This window comes from Mobula hypostoma, chromosome X2, assembly GCF_963921235.1.
Source record: "Mobula hypostoma chromosome X2, sMobHyp1.1, whole genome shotgun sequence".
Taxonomy (NCBI): domain Eukaryota; kingdom Metazoa; phylum Chordata; class Chondrichthyes; order Myliobatiformes; family Myliobatidae; genus Mobula; species Mobula hypostoma.
The window spans coordinates 5,349,402-5,355,852 of NC_086129.1; positions in this window are offsets into that span (position 1 = coordinate 5,349,402).

A 6,451-nucleotide genomic window follows, 5' to 3' on the forward strand; every position below is an offset into this window, starting at 1 on the left:
CGTACCTAACACAAGACGTCCAATTAAAACAACTCAGAAAAAGTTAGAAAATCACCCCTCCATCCTCATTTCCACAATTTCATAAGAAGTCTTTCCTTCCATAAATACCATCTGCCTTTTGAATAGTAAAAATACTTCTGTTACATCATCTATATTTAACTGTCCTTTCCTAATATCATCTTCCAAACATAAAAAATTAATGCAATGCTATACTTGCCCACCCATACCTTTACCAGACGTCTAAAGAAAATGAATCAGATAAAATTGTGTAATAGCCCCCTCAATTTCATTCCCAGCAATTAATCAAAAGTCCGCCCTTTAATAAATATCGCTTCCCTTTCAATATCAAAATATATTGTTATTACAACATATTTATTTACCTGTGCTTTCCTAATGTGATCATCCAAACCCAAAACTGATTCCAATGTTATTCTGCCCTTCCGAATTCCCCTCTAATAAAACGTGAAATCACCTCTTTTATCAAAAATAAAATTCAAACACTCGATTTCCATACATTCTACAAGTTGACATGAATGAGACGTTAATGATATTGGCCTAGAACAAGGAGAATCAGATGCGGAGCTCCAGGTATTAGAATGGGCACTACTACAACCATTTTCCATGAGGAAAGTAGATGGCCAAACCTCAAAATACGATTCAAAAAGTTAATATTTTCACAAGAGTTATATACATACCTGTTGAATCAAGAATTTCTACTACAAGTTCCTCATACATTTTATTCCCATTCATAACTCTATACCCTTTCCTTATGAAACCGGCAACACCACCCCTCTACCAACTAACCTGTCAAGCCGAACGACAATATAATCCTGCACAGGAATAAAAAAAACTTAAAATGTGCAGGTTTCCTGAACAGATATAACATCGGAAGAGTCTGACAAATCAGAAATAAACTTCTTAAAGATTTGACCATTTCATTGCAATATTTTAATCTTGTTATGAACGTTCACAAGTAGACTGGGATACAGATACCCCACCCAACAAATCTTCATTTAAAGCTCCCCACAAAACACCAGTTACACCAAGATACCTTTCTGTAGCTTTCACAATAATTTTTACTCCCTCAGGAGGACGAGATGTTTGAGCAGTTCAATTCACCACATCGGTTGTAAACATCACAAACTTCATTTTATCCAGCAATAAAATATCTTTGATGAGAGAACTGTGATACGACATATATCCGCTGACGTCACAGTCTGTTCTCTGACTGGGAACACTTTATCCAGTTTACCTGCTCTACTCGCTGTACTTGTCCTCGAACAGGTCCTTCTGCTCACTGTGTTGTTGTGAACTAATTGAACCGGGCATTTCATGTCTTACTAAACCAATCCCTTTGCCTACACAAGGAACACATCACTCCATTCTCCACACATTCAGGTGGTATCTAATAGCCTCCATCACATCTGCCTCCACCACCACCCCTGACATTCACTCCAGACACTCACCACGATGGGTATGAAAAACAAAGCTTGAAACACAAATCTCCTTTAAACATTCTGCGGCAAGTTTTTAACATCAATGTCTTTTGTAAATTTTCTTTTAAAACAGCAACTGTGCAGAGAAAAGATGCAAAGTCACACTAAATTACAAAATAAATAGTGCAAAAAACACGAATGAGGTGGTGTTTCCCCTCTCTCCTGAAGTGCATGCCCTCTGGCATTGCATATTTCCTCCTTCGAGAGAAATAAAATACCGGCTGTCCACTCTGACCGTGCCTCTCATGTTCCTGTAAACGTTTGTTAACAGCCTGCGGTTGGTTACTGTGACTGTGTCTTTAAGAGCGCCTCAGCGAGGCGGGACTATGACGTCAGTCACAGGCTGACACTACTGACTGTGAGTTTAACCGCAGGGAGAGAGAGAGAGACTTTTCAGTAGTGGCAGCAGCACAGAGAGAGAGAGAGAGAGAGGAGAAAAGAGACCAGCTGCTGAATCTTCAGCTGGTCACTGCGATGGTTTGAAACTCTTTCAAGCCCAAAAGATTGGGTTAAGTATCGGCACACGGGGCGCAACAAATGTGGGACTGACACCTCGTATAATCCAAAGGAGTGGATTTTGTTTGGGATATGCTGTGGAGACCACTTATGTGTTAACCCCTGCCTGCGTATGTTGTGTGGTAATCACTTGAAGGTGATATCCCTGTGACAAGTCACTTTCGGTGATAAATTGTATGTGGATTTGGAACGACGACGGACAAGATCTTCGACGACGACACTTTTGTTTACCTGTGGAGTTCGACGTGACCACCTTTTCCCTGCGTTTCAGCCTGGATTACAAATATCTCTCTCCTATCACTTATTTGGCGGATGACTGAACTTTCCCGGCTTTATCATCTCAAGAATTTAAGCCCCATTCCCTGAAGCTCGATATAGTTTGGGAGTCATATTTTATACATATAAGACTGTTAACTTGGTTAAGTTACGATATTATAAGTAGATACGAATAAAGATAGTAGTTTTAACATTAAAACCTGACTCAGTGTGAAATTTCTTGCTGCCGATTTGTTTCTAATTGTTACAGTTCGTAACACGTTTGTCGCAGCTCCGTGGGCCATTGCCACTCCGGAGAAAATTCCCCGAGATTGTCTAGTCTCACTTTATCCAGGCAGAATCCTGTTAAGCCTCTTCCACTCACTATCCAAAACCTCTGCATTATTCCTATATTAGAATGCAATTCTCCAGATGCAACATAACTTCCTGACACTGGAACCACTCTCTGCAAGTTATAAAATCAGTTTCCAAGACCCCTCTGTAGATCAACACGATCCAATCTCATCCCATGAATATAACAGCAAAGAGATAATGCTGAGACATTAATCAGGCCACACTTGGAGTATTGTCAATAGTGTTGGGGCCCCATAGCTCAGAAAGGATGTGTTGTCATTGGAGAGAGTCGAATGGAGGTTCAGAAGGGTTATTTTGGGAATGAAGTAGTTAACATATGAGGAGCATTTGTCAACTTTGAGCATGTACAGCCTGGAATTCTGAAGAATGCAGAGGGGGTCTCATTAAAACCTGCTGAATGTTGAAAGGACCAGATAAGGTGGATGTGGAGAGGATGTTTCCGACGGTGGGGCTATCAAGATCCAGAGGGTACATTCACAAAAATGAGAGGCCACCTTTCCAAACAGAGTTCAGGTGGATTATTTATTTATTTATTTATTTATTTATTTATTATCAGCCAGGGAGTATTGGACCTGTGGAATGCTCTGCCTCAGACTGCAGTAGAGGCCAAGACTGTGGGTATATTTAAGACAGAAGTTGGTAGTTTCCTGATCGGGGAGGGCATCAATGGCTATGGCAAGTGGTCAGGTGCATGGGGCTGGGTGCGATCCGGGATCAGCCGTGACAGAAAGGCAGCAGACTCGATGGGCTGAATGGCCTAATTTTGCTCCTATGATTTATGGTCTTATGGACACAAACCCCCTCAATCATGATGAATCTCCTCTGCAGTCTTCAGGCACAAAACATCCTTTGTACAGAATGCTAAGCAGAACTAGATACAACTTTTCAAGAACTTTGGCAAGTCAGGTAGCATCTGTTGAGGGGAATAGAGCCGATATTTGAGATAGAACCCCTTCCTTACAGCACTGACACAGACCCTTCGGCCCAACTTTTCCATGCTGTGCTGGTGTCCATTTAAACTTATCCCTCTGCCTGCCTTTGACACAGAACATAGAAATCGACAGCACATTACAGGCCCTTCAGCCCACAATGTTGTGTCCATCATGTAACCTATTCTAGAAACTGCCTAGGGTTTCCCTATCGTATAGCCGTCTATTTTTCCAAGCTCCGTGTACCTACGAAAGAATCTCTTACAATATCCTATTGTATCTCAGTCTACCACTGTCACTGGCAGTGCATTCCACACACCATCCACTCTCTGTGTGAAAAACGTACCCCTGACATCCCCCCTGTACCGACTTCCAAGCACCTTAAAACTATGTCCCCTCGTGTCAGTCATTTCACTCCCTCTTTCGTATCCACATTCTTTTTGTGACCAGAATTGAACACAGTACTGCAAGTGGGGACGAAATGTCTAATATAGCTTCAACATTCCCTCACAGCTCTTGAACTCAGTCCCACGGTCGATGAAGGCCATCACACCAGACGCCTTCTTAACAACACTGCCAACCTGTACAGCAGCTTTGAGTGTCGTATGGACACGGACCCCAAGATCTCTCTGAGCCTCCACGCTGCCCAAATGTCTTACCATTAATGTTATATTCTGTGATCAACATTGATCTGTCGAAATGAACCACCTCACACCTATCTGGGTTGAACTCCGTCTGCCACATCTCAGCCCAGTTCTGCATCCTATCTATTTCCCGCTGTAATCTCTGACAATCTTCCAGACTCTCCACAACACACCCAACTATTGTGTCATCAGCGGTGCCTTCTGGGAGTTGTAGTGATATGCCTCGCCTCCTTGCTCGCTCCCTGTAAAAACATTGTTCTCAGCCATCAGAGACATCACCGAACCAGATTTACCGAGGTGTCGAAGGAGAACCGCACCCGTCCCTGTAGACGCCGAAGCCGGTGACCACCGACAGCAGCGCCTCGGTAAAATCCGCCATGGCGATGGAGCGGAAGAGGAGGGCAGATTTCCACTAGCCTATAGTAGCTCAGACCCACCTCTAACCCCTGATTTCATTGGTTGAGGTTCCTGTCGGTCAAATGAGAACTCACACGGTGAGTAGTTAATGTGAATGTCAGTCAGCCTTCCTGTCTTTATGAGCTTGAGTTTGCATCTCTGTCGGGGACAGGAAGACACGTGGAGGCAATTCAATTTTTGGTGAAGCAAATTGGGAGAAATGTAAGTTATTATGTGATGATGCATCAGTCTCCGAGTGACATTATTAAGAATAAAAGGGCACAGGTCGTGGTGAGGAAGGTGGTGATTTACTGGAGGTCACCTTGACATAAAATTTGAAGGGATATTTAACTTGGAGATGTTTGGGGTATGATTAAGAAAATGGGGTGATTTCAAATGATCTTAATATTTCAGATTTGATTAATGAGGGCAAAATGATTGTTACTAAAACAGGGAAGGATGTGTCACTGGCTGGGTCATGTGCTGCTATTCATAATAAAGATAATTTCAGTGAGGAAGTTAAACAATGTAGGGATATGTTTCTGAGTGAATACTGATACGTTTCTGAGTGAATACTGTACCCTATTGTGTTGGAATTTAGCTGTAGCAATGATAGTGTCATTAACGTAGAGTTTTCTTTGTAGGAATTTAAGCAGTCTACTATGAATGCAGGGCAGACGCCCCAGGGAAGGGTGATACATGTAATTGTAATTCTCTCATGAAAATATTACATTTTTGAATCATGTTTGTAGGTTGGGCCACCTTCCTCCCTCATGGAATATGGCAGCAGTTGTGCCTGCTCTGAAACCTGGGAGATCCCCGTCTGATCCTTCCAGTTTACATAAATGAGACATTAACCAAATAAACCCATAACTCTTGGCTTATATCATTAATGTCTCATCGATGTAAACTGACGGAATGTATGGTAATCGAGCGCTTCCGTTATATTTTGGAAAGGAGAGATAATATAACGTTTCATTAGACTGGATTTTGGAAGGGGAGAATGACATTAGATTCAGTTTTAGGTTTGAAAGACGATAATATAGAGCACAGTTAAATAAAGATTTTGTAATGTCAGTTTCTTTTACATTATAACGCATATGATATGTTATGGAAGGAAGGACTTTTGATTAAATTTTGGACATTAGGAATTAGAGGAGATTGCATAATTTATTTGAGTTTTTTTATTGGGACGGGCAGTGCAGGAATGGGTGGGCGTGTGTTTCTATGAGATAGAGAATGGGACCCCACAAGGCAGTATTTGTAGGCCTTCACTATTTAATATTATGATAAATGATATGTTCTCTGAGATAGGTACTCTAGTGCGTTAATTACTAAACGCAGATGATGTAGCTTTATAGATTGGAGGTAGTATTTCAATTTTACTGTAAAAAGGATGCAATTTACAATTAATAGGTCAAACACTGGGCAAGTAGATGAAGATTTTAAGTTTCCAGTCACTAAAACAGGTTATGTGTTTTACAAACAGGATTAATAGACCTGCACTTGATTTGAAATTCTATGGTCAACCTCGTGAAAATATGTCAGTGGTGAGATTTCCAGGCAAGTGGGTGGATAATAAGCTGACATGGAAGCACCATATCAGTAAAATAATTGATAAATGTAAAGGAGCATTAAATATCCTCAGGCATCTGTGTGGGTGTTCTTGGAGTGCAACATTAAAATCTTTGTTGACCATTTATATTTGTTTAATTCAATCTGTTCTTGATTCTGGCTGTGTGGCTTATGGATCAGTTTCATCTTCAACTTTATTCTGTTTGGGTGTGATACCAGCACAGGCTTTATGATTGAGTTGTGGTGCAGTAAGGTCGTCTCCTGT